The sequence below is a fragment of the Tamandua tetradactyla genome, chromosome 6 (genome assembly GCF_023851605.1).
Source record: "Tamandua tetradactyla isolate mTamTet1 chromosome 6, mTamTet1.pri, whole genome shotgun sequence".
In the NCBI taxonomy this organism is placed as follows: domain Eukaryota; kingdom Metazoa; phylum Chordata; class Mammalia; order Pilosa; family Myrmecophagidae; genus Tamandua; species Tamandua tetradactyla.
Window position 1 is genome coordinate 67,413,608 of NC_135332.1, and position 19,603 is coordinate 67,433,210.

The 19,603-nt window shown below is 39.0% G+C and overlaps 1 protein-coding gene across 1 annotated transcript in view; it reads right to left on the reverse strand.

Moving 5' to 3' along the window:
- LOC143688279 (heparan sulfate glucosamine 3-O-sulfotransferase 3A1) overlaps positions 1-19,603 on the reverse strand; it is a 105,706-nt gene that overhangs the window by 18,123 nt on the left and 67,980 nt on the right. The window lies entirely within an intron of this gene.

The window sequence follows — 19,603 nt, forward strand, 5'->3', positions numbered from 1 at the left end:
TTCTAACAGGATGTCTTTTTCCTAGATTTTAAGCATTCTCTTTATAGAGACGATAGTCACCTGTTGTCCTTTATGTAACAAATATTGCAGTTTATCATTTCTCATTTCTTCTGTATTTATGGTATTTTTGATATCAAACTTTTCAATTTTGATTTTTTTAAATCTACCAATATTTTCCTTTGTGACTACTGGTTTTCCTTCATAATATTTTTTTAGTAAGATCTTTTTACTTTAATTTTAAATAAATAAACATCCATTGTTGGTTTTAATTTTACTCATTTTGTAATGCATTTTGAATTATGGAGTGAGATTGAATTCTCAATACTTTCTTCTTTTAAAAGAATGAACAGTCAACTGACCTTTCATCCAATATTGATATGCCATCTACACCATATATTAAATTACTATGTAAACCTCATTCTATGTACTAAGATTTTTTTTACTTCTGGTCTATGCTTATTTTAGCACCAGTAGAACACTATCAATTAATACAGATTCAAAATATATCTCAATATCTAACATGAAAATTCCTATCTATTCTATTCATGAATATTTTTTATTGTATTGTTCTCTTCCCAAAGGTCCAAAGAAGTACAAAATATTTTTTAAAGTCTCCTTTTCTTCCTCATTTCCATTGGAATTGTGAGTTCATTAATGTAAGGACAGATTCAGGAAGAAATGGCATTTTTACTAAATTTGAGGCTGTCAATCTAGGAGGACAATAGGACTTCATTTATATAAGTTTTCCTTTATGTTCCTTAGTAAAGCTTTTATTTTATTTTATATTTAAATTAACATAAAGAAAATATGACTTTTCTGGAATGTGATTCTATGAAACTTACTATGTTTATAGATTTGAATAACCTCTTATAGATTAGCCCATCACTCCAGTATCATGCTATTATATAAAGCTTTGTAGCTTTAGCCTGCACCACCCAAACCCCTGACAAGACTGAGCTGTTCTCTGTCCCTGCATTTTGCCTTTGAGAGTCATGCATTCTCTGTGTGCATACATAGTTTCTTCCTTTCTGTTGCTGAGTCATATACGTAGTACATGAATGGACCAGTTTGATTTATCCACTCACCTGCTAAAGGACATTTGGATCGATTCCAGTTTATAGTGATTATGAGTAGAATGGTTATAAGCATTTAATATAGGTTTTTGTGTGAATTAGAAAAATAAATTCTCTAGGATAAATACCAAGGAGTGGGATTGTTGGCTCATTTGATAAGTATATGTTTAACTTTATAAGAAACTGCTAAACTATTTTGTGGCTGTACCATTTTGCATTCCCACCCACAATTTATGAGGACTCCAATTGCTCCATATCCTTGTCAGCAAATGATATTACCAGTATTTTTCATTTTAGCTATTCTGACAGGTATGTCACAATATCTCATAGTGGTTTTAATTGATATATTCCTAATGGCTGATGATATTGAACATCTTTTCGTGTGTTTTATCATCTTTTTGTTGAAATGTTTTTTAAAAAAATTTTGCTCATTTTTTTTAATTGGGTGATTTATTGAATTGGGCTGTTGAGTTTTAGGAGTTCTTTATATATTCTAAATACAGGTCTTGTTGGAGCTGTGATTTGGGAAATATTTCCCAACCTGCTGTTTATCTTTTTATTCTCTTAACAGTGTATTTGGCTGAGCAAAATTTTAACTTTTGATGTAGTCCAATTTATCAATTTATTTTATGAATTCTGCTTTTTAGTATCATGTCTAAGGACTCTTTGCTCAAGGTCACAAAGCTTCAAAAAAAGCCTTTTATAGGCATGTCCTACACATCTTCTGTTGAGATGGTTATGAAAGACATTCTATTTTTGCTACCATTGGGAATGGGATCTTGATGTTTCATTTTATCTAAACAGGCCCTATGTTGCCTTTTAAGATGCAGAAATCATACTTCCTATTTGGTAAGCTTTATGAAATTCCCTTTCTTCTGGTAAATTGAATAGACCTATGCATTTACACAGAATCATGGTTAGGTAATACCAAATAAGTTATGAGATATCTTTGTGGCAGATGATCCCATTTGCATGTATCTCATTATCTGAACTTAAAATGTGTGTGTCTCAATATATTTTTGGGGAATAGGTGAGACAATCTATAATGTAGACTGACAGAGATATGACAGAATCACTCTTCTGGCTATGTGCACACCTGTGATAAGGTAAGGACGAAAGGCAAAGATGGGTGGGTCTAACCCCAAGCCCACAATATCTGCTCTAAGTATAGCTAAGTCTGACATAGGGCCAAGTTTTTATCAATGTAAGGCAGAGGTTCCTAACCTGAGTTCTAGAATGAGTATCAGGAAGTAGTGAACTCACTGTGATTGTAAGAAAGATATAAATATGAGCATCGATGTACTTTTTTTCTGCAGAAAAACATCTGGAATTTTATCAGACACTCTGCAAAAGACCATCCATCCCATTTCGATAAAGCGCACTCATATTCTCTCCACCCTCTCATTTCAAACATACCCAAGTCACTGCAAATGTAGGCCCTCAATAAATGTTTATTTAATGAATGATCAAATAAACATTTGATTATTATTATACGGTGAGAATCTGGTTTGACCCCTTGTCTAAGATATTAACTTAATAAGCATTTATTGAGAGCATACTTTGGCCAAGTGCTTTATATAAAAATGGAGTTTCATGGATGGAGCTACCTTCAAAGCACTTACCATCTACTCTGTAGATTGATACAATGACAAATAATGTTTCAATGGAACAATTACTATGGGAGTGCTTGCAACATTCAGAAAAGGAGTACCAGAACTTAGGGAAGCCTTCACAAACGCAGTAGTGCGTGAATGAACACTAGAAGATGAGTAGAGATTTAGGTGGCCTCCAACACAGGACCTATGAAATTGAGGTATTGCAAAGGGACAGGTGCATTCACTTTTTACTGTGGAGTTTCACTATCATTTGTCAAGGGTCAAGTTAAGGAGGGAGGAAGATTCTAGAAGGAACATTATGTTTGAAGGCATGGAGGTGTGGGAGGGTGCAACCCATTCAGGAAGTACACACAGCTAGCTCAGTCTTGCTGAATTGTAAAGTATGGGAGATCCCACAATCCCACTTCTACAAGTTTAATTTATAGGAATACCAGTGTGAATTCAAAAATATTTATGTAAAAGTGTGTTCCATGCAACGCTGCTTCCTGTTTCCAGAACAGGAAGCAACTTAAATGTCCATCATTAGGGGCCGGCTGAAAAATTCTGTTATATCCATATAATGGGATATATTGTAATACTAAAAAGATTGAGTTCCATTTGTTTCAACTGACATAGAAATGTTGTAGAAACATTATTATGTTACAAAATAAGCCATAAAATAACAAATATTATCTCATAAAAACATGCAATAACATATTTGTGTACTGAAATGAAAATAATGATCTTGAATCCCCCTAACTTGTAAACACATGGACTAAAACTAGAATGCAAACAAACTGGGGAAAAAATCCAAAACTTGAAAACACATTGGCCACAAAACGGAATGTAAACAAATGTTCTTGTAATAAGTGGTAATAAGTAGTAAACAGATGCTTGTGCAGGGAAATGATATAGTCTGGCTTAACGCCAGCTAGATGGGCACTTCTTATAAGAATCCAGTGCAGACACTGCCTTGTGAGCATCAGATTGAGGCGGGTCGACATGAGGTCTCTGACTCCCACTGTAATGCTTGGGCTGCAAGATTCGCCGCCATTCTCGTTGACATCCTGTCACCAGACCAGTGCCTCCTGCCATAGGTATTAGATCCTCTACCAACACCACGACAGACCTGCCTTCTGAATCTGCTCATTAAAAGGCACTGCAGCTCTCGGGCCACAGGACTTCGTAGACTCTTGACATTTTCCTACCTTTATATGTATCATATGCCTTGACCTGGTTATTGTGCATGGGACATATTGGAAGCTGCAATTAAGCGAGCAAATACATTGCATTTGGCATTCAAACTGTAGTCAGGTGGAAGCTACTACTTTCCGTTTGGTTCTACTTTCAATTTGTTACAACTACTACATTGATGTGACAAGGTGACAATGTGTGTGCAGAAGAATGTACTTCTGTGATGGTAGGTTGAGTGTGTGTATGGCTTCAATTCTTCATCTTTCCTTTTATCCCTGCTTTTTGCATTGGACTTTGCAGCTTTTCCATCATGAGTGGTATTTATTTTCCCACCCCTTAATTCTGTGTTCATCTATGTAACTTGCTTTGGGCCAATGAAATATTTAGCAGTAGTCATGCAAGTAGTGATGCCTTGTGTCACATGGTGAGCTCTCTCCTTGTGTCTGCTCATCTGGTTTCTGCTGACTTCTAGCTTCACCCTGTGGCCTTTTCTTCATAAAGTCTCCAGTGACATGGAGTAATACCACCCTCATTTTGTTGGGCCACACCTTCACTAAAAATAACATCTTAAAGAGATTCTATTTTTAATGGACTCACACCCACAGGAATGCAAATTGGGTTAAGAACTTGTCAAAATTGGGGTACAGAGTTGGGGTTCCACACCATCCTAGGGCAGCTTCAGCCAGCTGAGTCCCCAGACGTGTGTGCCAACCCTGTCAAGATCAGCAGAGCCATCTGATTGACCCACAGCAGCCCACAAGCATGGACAAGGTCAGCTGAGATCCCAAGCCACCCTGGGTCAGCTGAGACTTTTAAACTAAGTAAGTGTTGCTGTGTCTCTCTGAGATCTTGTGGTCATGTTATGTAGCATTATTTTGACCATAGATAACTATTATACCATTTTTGTATGTGAGGTAGATGTACCAAAAATCTGGAAAGAGGCACGCCAAACCGTTAACAGTGATTACCAGTTGAAACTATGGGTCTCTACTGTCCTTCCAAACACCAGAGCATTACTGAACCTTCTAGGAAATAGAAATTGCTACTTCTGCCTTGATCCATTTTCCTTTCTTGGTCTTAAAATGCCAACTATAGGTCAAATAAGACAGTAGGTCTAAATCTCAGTAGTTGCTTGGGATCTTAAAATTAAATCTGAGCAGTTACAACACTGACTTTGACAAAGTTTTAGAACAGTTGGATTTTATTCTTGTCTGCCACGTTCATGGGCTGAACACCAGTGAAAGAGCCACTTATTTTTCCTTTGTAAAGACAGAAGTGGCTCCTGCTGGGGGAAGGGTCATGGAGATAATGATTGTGTTTATCGTGAATAAGAAAAGCCATGGTGAGACTGTTAAAAAGACTGGCAATGCTGTACAAATGTATTGTAAGCTGAAATTGCTCAGAATGGTGATGATGACGATGAGATAGAGAAGGACGTGAAAGAGTTTATTTTTAGCTACAACATAGCCAATTGCCATAAGAGTCCTTGAGGTTGATATGGTTTGGCTTTTCAGATGATTGAAATAACTGAGATACTTTATACCTAACTTGATACTGGCCTGTGCAATTATTTCATTCATTCATGCTATTATTTAACTCTTCACCAAATTTAGAAAAAAAAGTCAATTACAACTATTATTGATTGGGCTCTGTTATTCCTCCCACATTAGGCTTCAACAAACACTGTTCACTAGCTAGAAAGCATTTTTTAAAAACTGCATAAATTAAAAAGACCAGAGGATCATGCCTGGGAATTAAGCACAGAATTTAATAGCATTAGTAGGATGGAAAAACACCATGAATATGGTCAAACTTGAAAACCGGAAGTACCTGGCTCCATCTCCCAATTTCTATGTGACTCATAATTGTCTGCATCTCTCTGTGTCCTGGTCTCCTCTTCAATTTTATAGAACTAATCAAGGTACCCTTGCTATAGAAAGCAATTTCATTCACTTGCTATCACCTTGCTACTTTTACTCTCAAATCTGCAAAGAACCTGGCCAAAGAGCAATGCAGAACTGGTATATGATTTGAACCTTCCATATCTCTTATAACCAAACCTTATATCTGCCAAGAAAAAGCTAGTACTTACGTATTTACTTTGCTTTTTCCAGTGTGCTTTTATTTTCTTATGCTTCCTCGAATGATGATATAAACAGGAACTGCTGTTCTGCATTTAAGACAGTGCCAACATTATTCAGTCCTTTGAAATTCATAGTAATGATGGGAAACAAGACTTTAGAGGTCATACCAGTCCAAAAATACATTTACATAATAAAGGAGCAAGGCCAGGAGACAAAAAGCCCATTGCACAATGTTATACCAAGCAAATGGGAACAATCACCTCTGCTCTCCAGTCCAGGGAAAACCTGAAAATCTTTTCCAACCAGTGTATGCCTGAGGAACCAATCCATAGTGGTTTACAGCTGAACAATGTAAACAACAATGCAGAAGAATATGTAAAATATCTTCGTTTAAGAAAACAAACACACACATTGCTTATTCTTAAGAAAATTACTAACAACATCCCTGTAGAGAGAGTTTGATGAGAGCTTGCGGTGATGAACTCAAACCTTCCAACCAAAAGAAGCCCCGTGTGCTCAGTTCCAAATTCTCTCCAGTTCATATGTGTTCTGTTGGGCTCTTCCTGCTCTTTCTTTCAATTGGCAGCAGCTGTCTGTGGTGGCCAATCTCCCAATCTCATGCTTCTGAGTTTAATCACAACTCACTTCTTGGCCAGATTGGATTACAGACTACATTATAGGTGCTTCCACTTTGTGCTCTGCTTTCAGATTCTTTGCTAATCACCTATTTCCTTTGAGGGGCACAAAAACTGCCTTAGCTTCCCTGCCTCAGTAGGCAGGATGTTCTTGATCTTGGGAAAAGAAGTAATTAGCCTGATGCGGAATAAACTGCCATCTCAGCACTTTTTCCACCACTGGGTTTTGAAATAACAGAGGCCCAGGCAAGTCAGAAAGAGGTTGGGTACTGTTGGGTCTCAATGCCCCACTAATCCCAAATACCAACTACTGGCATCCAAAGCTCATTAGTTCTAACCCAACACTGCTAATCATCCCAAGTGCTGAATCAGCGTTCAGAGACACTTGGCAAGGCATTCATTAACATTCTCACCTCAAAGTGCCCTCTATGGGGTTGGAGACCCCATAGAGTCTCAACAGCTGACATCAGCTTGAAGAAAGTGTACTCCAAGCACTGCCAATAAAGAAAAATGGACCTTCTTTGTGGGTTCCACAAGATCAGGGTTTCCTTTAGATCAAGGCTTCCCAGCCTCAGCATTACCAATATGTGGGGCTGGATAAATCTTTGCATGAAGAGCTGTTCTGTGCCTTGTAGAATTTGAGCAACATCCCTGGCTTCTATCCACTAGATGCTAGTAGCACTCCCCTCTCCTCCAGGACATGGCAACCAAAAATGTCCCTCTGGGGGCAAAATCATCCCCCAGTGAGAATCACTGCTTTACAGGATTGCAACTGGCATTTTAAAAAGTAGAATATAGAAGAGGAGAGGACAGACAATAACAGACTGCATGGAATAAGAGAAAGTATGGCTTCATGTACGTTCATTTCAGATTGATTTGTTAACTTGGACGTATGTACTTATGAATAATGTAGATCTTGGTTGACAAAAGAATGTTGATCCTCAAAAAAATCAATTATTTATCTGTGTATTGCTAAGAAATGAACGTTTGTCTCACACTTAGAAATGTGTCTCTCAAGATATTGCATGCTTTAGTTTGGTGGTTTTCAATGCAAATGGTTTTCTTTCAACAACTAATGGGTACTTTGCTTTCTACTTTATTAAGACAATATTGGTGAGTTCCCTAGATGATACAAAATCAGCAAATCAGAACATCACGGGTTATCTAGCAGATTAGCGAGTCTTAATGATGTGCTGAAGAAAACAGCGGAAGTGTATGTAGTTAAACCCTTCCATCTCAGGGTTTATCATTCATTTCAGAAGATAGCCACAAAACCATGTCTATTAAGGCTCCCTCTACAGACAGATCACAGATGATAAGGTGGTAAAAGTTTGCCAAGGCTGCTATGACAAACACACCAGTTGGCTTAAACAATAGGAATTGACTGTCTCACAGTTTTGAAGGCTGGACATCCAAATTCAAGGTGTTGACAAGGCCACACTTTCTCCCAGTGTCTACAGTATTCCAGGGCTGACGTCATATAATCCTTGGAGATCTTTGGCTTGCATTTCTGCCTTCATCACATGGTGATCTGCTCATTCTCTGACTTATTCTGGGTTCTGGCTTCTGCTTCCATAACCAATTTCCTTTGCTTATAAGGACTTTGGTTATACTGGATTAAGAATCACACTCATTCAGTTTGAGCATATCTTCACAAAGATATAATCATAGCATCTTCAAAGGTTCTATTTACAAATAGGTTCACACCCACAGAACAGAGGTCAGGACCTGAAAATACCTTTTGGGGGGGTCATGATTCAACCCCCAACAGATGGCAAATATTGAGCCACAAAAAATGGTATCTGCTCTCAGGTATCAGGAAAGAACGCAGGACGTGAAAACATAAAACCCTAAATGTGATATAACGGTAAAATAATATTTAACAATACCAAAACTGTTCAAATCAAGCTTCATGGGCAAGAAAAATTTTTAAAAAAAGTAAGAAGAATATGACATTGCCAGATCAGGCCATATTATGTTTGTGAGGATATAGAACACAGAAGTTAAGTTTTGTAGGCAGAAGTGGAGCAGGTAATCAAGCTGAAAGATATGGTCATTAAAACCAGTGGAAGGGTGGGAAAATTTGAAATGCTAAGTGCTTGGAAATGAAACAAAAATAGGTCAAGTTAGGAATAAGAAACAGGAGATCTGGTTAAAAATGAGAAGTACAGTAAAAATCAAACAACAAACAAACTAAGACGTTCACAAAAGAGAGGACGAAATACATCCCAAGAGTAAAGCATTTAAGAGTCTACAATCAAGCAAAAAAACCTAGAGAAGTTCTTTCCTGTTTTTCTCATAAGCATTTCCTTTCTAGAAAAAAAAAAGGAATTTCAAGATCTGATCATGTAGTTGTGGGAAAATTGGGTGAGATAGTAAGGAAAAAATTCAGAATGCAGCAGGTCTAATTAATTTCTTGAGAAGGAAACAGGATTGGTTAACTGAGACAAAGGAAATATATCAATTGGTGGGACAAAGCCTGGACCGTGGGAAAACTACATGGCATACAATCAGGACGAAAGGTCTGTGAAGAAGGAGGGTATTGTCATATGGAAGAAAACATCAAGGGAATGCAGGAAAATGTTTCATGAAATGGTCATGCTCAGCATATCAAGTGCTGTAAAGACACAGTGAAGATGGTGGCAATAGGACCCACAGTTGCTGCCCATGGAAAGGACAATTCTCCAGAATCTGTTCCCTCCATGTGAGTCAGGTTTTATTAGCGCTACAGATAACAGAAGAAGAGTTGATTCTACATGGAAAATCTTTAACAGATTGCTCTCAATATTTTTTTTCTTTTTGTTATGTTGCATGGTAGGGGTCACATTTCATTCTTTTTCCATGTGAGTATCCCACTATTGCAGCACCATTTGTTGATTTCTTTGGGGGGAGGGGAGTGCAGGGAGGGGGGTGCATATGCAGGGCACTGAACCTGGGCCTCCCGCATGGCAGGTGAGATTTCTACCACGAACTACCCTTGCACCCCCTTCTCTCAGTAAGTTTTGCAGGCTTTTATTTGTTTGCTTTGAATTTAATTTGGATTCTCTCTTTCAACAACTGATATTGCATTTGTTTCGATAGCCAATTTAGGTGATTTTGTGTCTTCCTAGATACCAAAATTTATTTAAATACACTTAAGTTAATTAGAAATATAAAGTGCATGTTTTCCAATATCCTTGATATTTTTGGTCATATGCATTCTCTTTTTTTTCCCTTCTGTTTTTCTGGTTTTTGGATTTGAATGTTCACTCCACTTGCTTTTATTTTTACTAGTCTACTATTAGTGTATATAGGGTATGAATTCATCCTATTTACACCACTGTATCAAATACAGTAGGTGTGCAGTGGTATCATTTTTGCTATTATCAAAAATTGCCTTAAAATAGATTTGATTTCTTTTTTAATTCAAAAATTTTAAAAGAAAAGCATTTTAACTTCTAGTGGTTTTATTAATTTTACTTTTCCTTCTGTTATTATTTTTCACTTGTAGACAGGGTATGAGTTTAATAATAGTCAAACTCCTAGGAATTAATGATTTTTCATAAACATATTTAAAAAACAGTCCACAGACTAAAAATATTTCTACTTTCTGAACGTAGGATAGGTTACCTTCTGATACATTTAAATTAAAGCTAATTGTATTTTGAGAATTCTGTGTTTATTTGTATTTTTCCAAATGCTCTGACAAAGACCAAAATGGGTGTATTAAAATATTCTACAGTACTGTGGTATTTTAAAAAATCTCTTCTTCCTCTGTGATTGTGGATTGTAAATATGTAAATTTTCTGGTTTTCAGATTAAACTGTAGTAATGTAAGATATTACTATTAGAGCAGTGAAGGGAACATAGGACCTCCCTGTTCATTGCTTTGCAATTTACTATGAATCTATAATTATTTCAATATAATCAATTAAAGACCAAAAACATAAAAAAAAACTCTATATCTCTAACAGCTTTTCCTTAATATATTTTGAAGTTAAATGTTGACGTCCCTTTGGCACATTAAAGGTCATGAATATGAAGCTATAGATTGGATCTACGATTACTGAAAATGGATTTTTTGGGTGGCCACGGAGGCTCAGTGGCAGAGTTCTTGCCTGCTGTGCAGGAGACCCAGGTTCAATTCCTGGTGCCTGCCCATGCAAAGAAAAAAAAAGATCTTTTGTTCTACTTACAATATTTTACTTTGTATTTTACCTTGTCTGATGCTAACTTTGCCACTCCAGCTTGCTTACTTTACTTTTCTTTCTTTTCCCTCTTTTTCGCTATGTGTTTGCACGTGTGCAGGCAGGCGTGTGTGTGTGTGTGTGTGTGTGTGTGTATGTGTCTGGTACATCAGTCTCAACTTTTCTTTTTATTTTTAAACATTATCTTATTTTTTTCAAGATGTTTCTTTCACTAACAAATGACGTCGTCACATTATTATTTCCTTTTTTGTCTATCAGAGTTCTTTTTTTCTTCATCAGAGAAGTTACAGGTTTTTAGAATAATTATTCATTAAATATAGTATTTCCATATACCACATTGTCGTTAATATTATTAACACTTTGTATTGATGTAGAACATTTATTATAATTAATGATAGTACATTTTGTATTATTGTACTATAAACTATAGTCCATGGTTTAACTTAGGGTTCACTGTATAGTACAGTTCCGTGGATTTTTTAAAAATTTACTGTGTTACTATACATACAATCTAGTAGTAATTCTTTTTTTTTTTTTTCATGGGCAGGCACCGGGAATTGAACCTGGGTCTCTGGCATGGCAGGCGAGAACTCTGCCACTGAGCCACTGTGGCCCAACCTAATTAATTTTTAATACATAATTTTAGTGCATTCGTTTTTATTGTGATACCTTAACTTTCTTTACCTTAGCACTTGAAACTATTTGGGTGGTTACAGAATTCTTAAGTCACAAAATTTCCCCCTCAAAACAATGCAATTAGGCTAACATCTTTTGAAATGTAGTATTTTGAGGGAGACATTAATGTCAACTTCATTTTTCTTCTTTTGAGGTGACCTGTTTTTGTTGTCTAAACGATTGCAGCATTTCTTTTCCTTTCATCCTTTGATTAAACTTCTCTCTTTGGAATCAGGATACATTTAGGCCACTTTCATCATTTCTGCATGGTATTCAGTTAATCTTTTCAAACTGGACATGCAAAATCTTGTTGCGCAAACAAATTAGAGATTTTCTCAAGTTTTCTCCTATTTCATACTGAAATTCTATATCACAGAGGGGCAGGAAGGGAGGACGTTTAACTCTGATTCTTCCAGTTGGTTCTGTTCTTTTAAACGATGGAGCTTCGTATCTGATCGTGTTTCTGTTTGCTGACCTTATGCAATGACAGGGCTGGGTCTGTATTTCTGTATGTGTCCATATTGAAGAGCTGAGATGGCTTCTGTTTTGCTGATTTCCAGTTGAAATCTGTCTGACCCAGACAAAAGGAGAAGAGAAATATTACCTTTCTTCTGTGATTTACTTTGTCAAGTTGAAAATTCAAATGGTCCATGAGCAGGAGGCAGGAGTGAACACAGGGATTGTGTGCCAAGGCTGAGGCCTGGGCTGGACCCGGTAAGCTTGTCCTTGGAAGTCACGCCTGACCTTGCCCATTGCAAGCTTGAATGATGCTCGTTCAGTCCCGAGCTTGATGTCTTCCCAACACCGACTCAAGATTTGCCACGTACCCTGCACTACAGCACAACTCACCTCCCACCCTGATATCAGAGCTTAAGGCCCCCCTGAGTTCCCTTCTGCTTCCTTCGAGGCCAAGCTTTCCTTCAACAACCCCTGGAGTGACTACTCTTACCTCAATCCAGATTTCCTTGCAACGTATTTTAGAGAAATTAATGAACTTTGGTGTGTAGAATGTGATTTGCTCTTGTCCATTGCTGATATTGCTTTTTCCTTATTGCTCATATCTCTAGCCACCTTAGTGGAAATGTGGGGGGAGAGACTTACATATAGAGGCCCATATTATCATACTGAATTAGGACACATCTTTAATGTTCGTAGGTTTCCTATTATCCAGTTGGCCTATGATTGATTTTCATTTCCTCAACATGGAAAAATAAGAATGGTTTCTCTTTGCCCAAGGACACTAGATGGAGATTCCAATGAAGTGAAGTGGAAGGGCCCTAGCAGAGGCAGTTTCCTGGGGGTACTTCTCAGGGGCACCATGCACTGTGCTACACACTGTGCACTGCTCTATTCCAGGGCAGGTGGGTTCCTTCATGGAGATCTCCCGCACACACTCATGTGCCAGCCTTATAACCTACCTCTCCAGCCCCAAGAGCTGGGGCTGGCTGACTTGTAGAAATCAGCAGATCACAAGCACTGAAACCAAACAGTCTTGGTCTGCACTTACCTTCCACTCCTCACGTACATTCCTTTCACTGTTTTTTTTTTTCCCCTCTTCTGCCCAGGCTTGAAAGACATTGAACAGAGGCCCCTTATGGCCACAAAATGACACTTTAAAGGAAGAGAAGGGAGGGAGTAAAACATGAAAAAGAAAAAAAAAGAGGCAGGATACCCAAGGGACAGGAGAGTTGATTCTGTCTAATTACACTTTTTAAATTCCCCTAATTGCTGTGTTTAATTATTGATGTGGAAAGTGTTTCCTTTTAGGGAGTTGAGTAATCAAGAGCCCTCAGGACCAAGCAGGCAGACATCACCTGCTTTGGGTTTGGTAATTAAGGCATTATCAGTCACCACGAGAGTGGCGCAGACCCCTGCGGGAGAGCAGAGGCCCCAGATCCACTATGCCAAGAAGATCCGTCAAGAAAGCAAAGAGTCAGAGCAAGCAGAGCCTGCAAAGTGCATTTAAGACAACCTCCAAGCCAAGTGGCGTCTATTAAGAACGATGGATAAACAGAAAAGAAAACCAACACTCTGCTGCGATTTACTCCCGTTGTGCTCATTGATTTTCTTCCTTTTGCAAACAAACAAACAAAAAAACTGTGCAAGGACTCCGAATTATTGCTGCAGCTCATCTAGTTATTGGGGGGTTTGTGTCCCCCTTCATCATCTGTAATTGTTTGGGGACTTCAAATCATGAAAGCCTAATATTTAAAATGTCAATACTGTTGTTTTTTTTTTTTTTTTTTTTATGTGTAATTGAACCACAGAGGCCTGGTGGAGACATCACTAATAATTTCATCATTTTCTTACCAGGCATCTATCAACACTCATTTCTGTGAGCTTGAGGATGGCCTCCGGGAAAAGCCAGTGCCTCCTGGGGCAGCCAGATAAAGGGATACTGAAGCATGTCACTGAAAAGAGGAAGTAGTAAATGCAGACTGGTTCAAGTGACCTACCAGATTCTGATTTGGGATCCATTTCAGGATGGATCATTTGGTCAAGGAAATCATAGTTGAAGGTGGGCAATAAATGTCTCAGTTTTCCCACTGGTAAAACTTGGAGGTTGGACTTCATATTCTCCAAAGTTCCCTCTGTTTCCAAAAGTCTGGGTATATGGGTCAAGGAATAAAAGCCCTCATGACAGTAGAAGGATGAGAAGCATAGCAGACTTAGAGATGCACTACTCAGACCCCTTCACAAAAGGAAGCACATGTCAGTTTCATGAGTCACTGACAGGTTCCAACTTTTAGAGCCTTTAGGTTCCATCTCAGCCAGAAGCACAGGTTCTGCTTTTCTCCGGGTGGTTCCTGGTTGATGTCAGAGCAAGGTGGAGGCTCAGAAGTACAGCCAATTCTGCTCAAGGTACACTCCTGCATGAGCAATTGCTGCTCCAGAGCTCCCCGTGGGGCAGACAAAGACTGTGACAGATGTGCAGCAGGGACTGTCCAGTCCAGCTTCCTTCCCTTTTCCTTTCCTGGGGCCACTCCCCAAGATGCCTTTTGGACCCCTAACTCCTCCATCGCAGGATCTGCTTACTGGGGAACCCAGATGGTGATGGAGAAGGAGTGATAAACAAGTGGCATGCAACTCGGAAAATGGTGGGGTTAATCCAACTGGGGGGACTGGGGAAAACAGTGTCACAAAGGAAGTGGCGTTTGCACTTAGCTTTGAAGAATGAGTGGAAGGTTAACAGGTGGAGCAGAAGGAAATGGGCATTTCAAGCAGAGGGATGTATCCAGGCACAAAGGCTCAGAGATACAAAGATGTAGGATATGGAACCACGGATGGCACTGTGTAAACAGAATATACAGTGCATGTACTATATACAGCTTATAAAGTGATGGGGGCAGCAGGGTGGAATGGAGAGATACAACTGGAAAATAGGGACCCCAAGATACACAGTTGTCACAAATGCCGTATTTAGGCACTCCTGCTGGTTTGTAAATGCTGATGTAAGTGACCCTGGCAGAATAATGACCTACCCAAAGCAATAAAATATGGAAGATTCAATAACACGGTACTTTTGATAACCCGAAAAGAGATATTTTGCTTCTATGGAGATGGTTTCCTTGAACAGATAGCACCTGCTATTTGTTAGGGAGCAAATGAATTGCTTGTCCCATAGTACAGCAAAATCAATCTTTTCATAACACCAATCTATCATGTAAAACTCAGCCTCTAGGTTCATGCTTTCAGAAGAGAAATTGGCAGCTACCATTCCTATAGCTGTCTACTTATTCAGAGGAAAAGAAACCTGGGCATGGAGTCCTCAAATAACTTTAAGATCATTACCAACTTCTAACAGTGAATTCCATCTGTCCTAAGATAGTTTTCATTTTGTAAATCATAATGGGTTTTAGCTTATTTTAAAAAACAGCATTTCCCAAACTGTGTTCCAAGGAACACTTGGTTCTACAGGATTTTCACAGCAAGTACCTCCACGGTGACTATAATAAGAGGATCTATTGAATTTGATACATCTCATTTGGCTTCTTAAAGTGAGTCTTAAACCTAACTGTAGGAAGTCCCTGGGGAAAATAATCAGTTTATCTCTGTTGCATGCATTTCCCATTCATATTTGATCACAGAATCCTCCTGCTTTCATAACCCCCCTAAATGTTACAGAAGTAATGTTATAGAGACCCATTTTGGAGGCTGACTTTGAGAAATTCAAAAGCATCACATATTCAAACGTGACAGCAGTAAACAAAAGAATGGCATTGTAGTTTCATAAAGCTTCATGTTTTATTCCTGAACCGGTTGCCCCTGGATTCAAGTTTAAAGTTTAAGGAAGAGTTTTGCTCTTAGTCAGATAAGCGGATGGTCTTACCAACTGGTCATGCTATGGCGATCCGTAGTAGTGGGATCACTTTATGGTTTCTGTGATAAAAGGGAATAAGCTCACAGCTGGAAACACACTTTAGAAGCTAATGAGATATTCAGGGCTTGTGGTTTGCTGGGGTTGCTGAAAAATCATTGATGGAAAAAATTTTCTATGCTGCAAAACTAAAGAACGTTTGTATGACATTTTCTCAGGTTTTGTGACCATGGAACGTCTTTATGTTCATTTGAAGTTTTGGTAATGAGTTAAAAACAGTGCCTTACTTCAGCAATGAGTAAACCTATTCAACCTAGCTAGAGAAAATGTGAGCCAATGAGCTATGCATTCACGCTAGGATGAATGCAATCCTGGAGGCTCCTTGGAAAAATTTTAGGGCCATCTCATGAAATGGGGCTAAGTGGGTGGGTTCTAGACCTCTCCCATTCAAGCAGCATAAGCCATATCACATTTTGCAATATGGCAATAGGGTTATTTGAAGAATGAGTTCTAGCGGTACAAAGCATTTGAAACTGCATCTATAATCTACTTACCTATCTGTATATACAAATACATATAACCCATATATATAATACACACATATATATAGGTGTGTGCATATATGTATATATGTGTATCTCTCACTCACACACATAGGGAGGTAAATCAACCAAGAGGAAGGAAGATGATATTCTACCAGGGGCTTGATGTCAGAATTTTACTTTGAGTAGAGGCAGCGTTAAGTTTCCCCAAGGGGCATTTGTGCATGCCAGACATACACAATTCCACCTAAAACACAGTTCTTATTTTTAGTTTTGAATGAAATTAAGAGGAAACCATAGAGTCCAATGTCTCTAATCACTTTAAGTGCAAAGGACAATCACAAATGATGGGTTGGAAAATGATGGCTTTCTGCAGTCATGGATTGAATGATACAAAAAAACAAAAATAATAGCAATGAGATTGTTCACACCCACCGTCTCTAATCCTGACAAAAGTTGAAGACGGACATTATTATCCACTTTCCAGATGAGAAAACTGAAGTGTAGAGAGGTGAAGCCACTTGCCCAACAGGCACGCAGACTAGAAGAAATAGTTTGTGACTTACACCCAACACGATCTCCAAGGTAGTGTGTCCTTACAAAGGCGCATGGTCATGCTGAATGGATTTTTTTAAAATCATATATACTACAATCCATTCAGGTACTGGACAAAATAGAATACTCTCAAGGCTTCTTAAGGTTAATTCCTTTTGTGGCTCTGGAAGAACCTGTCACCATCCAAAATTTAAATAGTACTTCAAAAAGATTATATCCCTGAATTGTGCTTAATTTTTCTGCTTCATCTTTCCAGTAGCCACATCAGCACAATTCACAGTTAGTTCAAATGCAAACACCTTCATCTCTCAGTTTTGTGGATGTAAATTTTCATTTTGGTTAATATGGCAATTGAGTATGAGATAAGCATTTCCTGCTTCCACCTCGTGCTTTAACAACACTGACTCAAGCCCTTCTCTCTTCCCCTGAGATTCCTAGAAGTGGCTGAGTAAGGGTCCAGCTCATGTCACCCTACCTAGAAGTGAGTACAATGGCTTCTGCATTCTGAGGACATGACCAAGCTGCCATAGACTGTCTCCATTTAATCCCATCAAGCAACAATTTCTGGTGTTGCTTCGGTATCATCTAGAATTCAGCAGAATCCATATATCACATGCGCCTGAATTTCTTGGTTAATTCCGCTGAAGGATGCACCTGTGCAATCTTATCATACCTTCTCCGCTAAGTGGATTCAAAGGAAAGCATAGATTGACTTTATTCAAAGAATGGTCAGCTCCTTAGATATGCTGAATAGTAAATAGTTCACTGTTAAAATATCAAGATTTGGAATTGGATTTCCATCAATTTAACCCATAGCTGCAATTCCTGAGTAACTGGCCATCCCTGTACATTGCATTTCTTCTCATCAGAACAGGAGTTTGTGATTCCAAGGGCCCTGGATCAGTGGGAGCGCAGGGCTGCTGGTTCTCATTGCATCCAAGTAATGGACAGAGGAAAATTAAATAGGTTTTGACCACTTTAAGAGCGTTCAGACAGGGAAGACCTCCTTAAATGTTAGAAACATGAATAGGGAAAATGTTGCTTCTGCTTCCCGACCCCCAGCCCCATTCCCAGCATCTTTGTTTGAACCGAGTCTCAAAAAAAGAAAAGAAGAAAGAAAGAAAAAAAACCCACACATGTAAATCTTGGCCCAGACTAAGCAAATCACCTTTAAAAAGAAGGTTAGAGAACTGTTTATTATTTGAAATGTCTCTCTCTAGACCTTATTTTTGATAAATTGGCTTCAGCTTCATTACTTCATGATATATCTCCCTTGACATTTAATTATACTTACTCCAAACACATTAAGAGAATCAGTCTGAACAGCTTCTTATTAATATGCAAATTTCTCCTTTGAAAACCCATGAATCTGTGAAAAATCTCTTTAGGCTTCCATTAAACCCGTGCAGGAAGTTGTATACCTCACACAGACACTTGCTTCATTCACTGACTCAATGATTCAGCATTTACTAATTGTCCTGAGTTAACTATTCTGGCCACATCAAGGGGACGTGGTAGGAGGGGGTGGGGGCGGCAGCAGTGGCACCGAGAACCAACCAAATGGGATTCAGAAGCTGAACACTTAAAAGATGAATGATCAGAAGACCAGGCCTGAATTAGTGGCCGGTAATTAGAGTTGAACATTGAGCCCCCTTGCAACAAGCACAATAGACCAGATGAGTTGAAAGAGTCCACTCGGGGGTGGAGAAGGGGCGGGTTGGGTCCACTTCGCTGGCATCTGTGCTGAGAGCTGGACTAGGGAGCTGCTGGCACCCAGCTTCCTGCATACAGCGAGCTCACCCATGCAACTTGCGTTCGTCTACAATTGTACTTGCAGAAGAGCTGAAGGCCCTGGTGGAGCATGAGGGACCACCGAGAGAATTTACGCGGGCAGAGGAACAAGGTGAGATGAGCCAGGAACAAGGTGAGATGAGCCGGGAACCAGGAGGGAGTGCAGACGTCAAACAGGCAAATGAGTCCTCCTAAGATGATCAGGGAAAACAAACAAGTTCTGGAAGAAGAAGGAGCAGAAGGAGGAGGCGGAGGAGAAGCAGAAAAAGAAGGAGATGGAGAACAAGCCCAAATGCCAGAAACCAGGGACCCAGGGTGAGTGCTGCAGAAGCAACCTGAAATTCCAACCCCAAGAGGAGGAAGGCAATATGGTGAGGAAGAGAGGTTTTCAAGAGAGTCCAAGGCCTGAGGAAGTCTGGATGAAAGTGGAACAAAGTAGAGATCAATATGGAAACTGAATCTGGAAATGAAGAGCTTACATGAGAATTGGGGAGTTTTAGCATCTGGTGAATGACAGCCATCTCAACAGTCCAGGCAGACAAAAGTCTGAAATTAGAGACGCTTGGGCATCTGAAGAGAACGGGATCAGGAAACAGCCTGCAGGAGGCAGAGCCTGATGGCTTTTATAATCTCGGCTGAATATTTACAAGAGACACTTGCCACGCGTAAGAAGGATGCGACATACGCGCTTTGACTCGGGATGAAAATGGAGCAAATACAAAAGATTTTCAGTGACACCTGTGTTCTTAACACGAATCTCATTCACTCTGGACCTTGGTCTCATTGTTTAAGCAAAACAGGGCAATAGCATCTGCTCCATCCTCTTCACAGCATTGTTAGAAAGCTTAAATTGGATAAAATAAATGGAACCCAAAATTCTTCAAATGGAAAAATTCTACACACCTAAGGTTATTATACATAGAACTTGCTGTACAAATTAGGGCTGCTTATTTA